We start from the raw sequence: 1,440 nt of genomic DNA, 5'->3' as shown, positions 1-1,440 counted from the left end.
ATGTGAACATTTAAAGAAAATTCCTCTAAATTAGAAATTTAGAGGAATTTCGTATATCTTGGAAACTATTATATTATTAAAATTTTTTCATAGGTTACATTAAAATCTAAATTAACGTTTTGAAAAATAATAATTACGTGGCATCCCCAATATGTAAACAAATTTATATTTGATACACGTAATTTTTTCTGCAGTAATGCAAAATGAAAAAAAGTATTTAAAATACTTTTTTTTTTCAATACAAAAACGTACAACTTTTCTTTTTTCAGTTTTAATTAAAATGAAATGTCAAAGAACAAAAAATAATAAACATTAAGTTTAAATGATAAGAAAAACTAATAAGTGCTAATATACTCGCAGTTTTGCGAAGAAAATTTGAAGTTTTGTGGGTGCGTTTAGTACTCAGAAGTTTGTTTAATACTCTCAGAGCTCGTCTGTTTGAAGAGAATAAAAACTTTTGTTTGAAAACGGCTTCAGTTTCGTCTATATGTACTACTATATGGTTAGAGTCTTCAAAATTGTAGAGTTTTTTTTATTTACATAGCTTTTAGGGTTGAAAAACACACTGGGTATAGCTATATATATATAATCAACTAGATTTTTGTACCCGGCATTGGCCGCGATTTTAAATGATTTGTAATATTAACTATATAGATCAATGCATGCAAATTAATATTGACTTTGTTTTTTACCCCTGAAACTAATATATAATTCAGAACAACTTTCACAAAATTTACCAAAACCACACGTTTTCTCCCTTTTCAAAATTCTTTAGGCTTGGGCGGTAAAAAATTACCTTTAAAATTAGCAACAAAGCAATAAAATATTAGTACTTAAAATTTCGGATTTTTAATCATTTTCTTCTTTAAAGCAGGATTTTACTTAAAATTGAGAAAGCTAAAACCAAAATATATTTCCTTAAGGAGCCTTAACACTTTACGTACGTAAAGGCCTTAGTATAAATAATATTCATTGACGTAGAGGAAAAGTGTGTACAAATTTTTCCACTTTTTATGTTTTAAAAAATGCCTATTAATGCTTTCCAAGACAGTCTTGAAGTGTTTGGTTCAAATTTCATAAATTTCGATTCAGTCGTTGTCATAGTAAGACGTAATTGCATCAAAAATTTTAGCAAAAATACAAGTATTTCCTTTGCAGTTTAATTTGTCAAAAATATTGATATTTATAAATTCAAAACTCACACAAATTCAAAAACTTTATATAATTTTTACACAACAAAATTCGTTCCTTTTATCTGTAAATTTTTAGTGAATAAGGGGGTAAGTTTCTTAATTTAAAAAAAAATAATAATTTTGCCGCGTTATGTATGTATTTCGTCCCTTTTTAATTATTTGGAATACTGATATAACCAATTGAAGGGCTTATTGCAGTAACTCGGTATGCCACAAAAATAAAATTTTGAGTAAATCGACATTAAAG

General features: G+C 26.4%; 2 protein-coding genes across 2 annotated transcripts in view; one reads left to right on the top strand and one right to left on the bottom strand.

Annotated features, from left to right (window-relative positions):
- The window catches only part of LOC111687890 (ionotropic receptor 75a), a 175,345-nt gene that overhangs the window by 103,049 nt on the left and 70,856 nt on the right, over window positions 1-1,440 (top strand). The gene's annotated exons all lie outside the window — the stretch shown is intronic.
- Window positions 1-1,440, bottom strand: part of LOC124420819 (E3 ubiquitin-protein ligase RHF2A) — a 2,837-nt gene that overhangs the window by 498 nt on the left and 899 nt on the right. The window lies entirely within an intron of this gene.

Source organism: Lucilia cuprina, chromosome 2 (assembly GCF_022045245.1).
Source record: "Lucilia cuprina isolate Lc7/37 chromosome 2, ASM2204524v1, whole genome shotgun sequence".
In the NCBI taxonomy this organism is placed as follows: Eukaryota; Metazoa; Arthropoda; class Insecta; order Diptera; family Calliphoridae; genus Lucilia; species Lucilia cuprina.
This window is presented reverse-complemented; position numbering and strand designations above follow the sequence as displayed.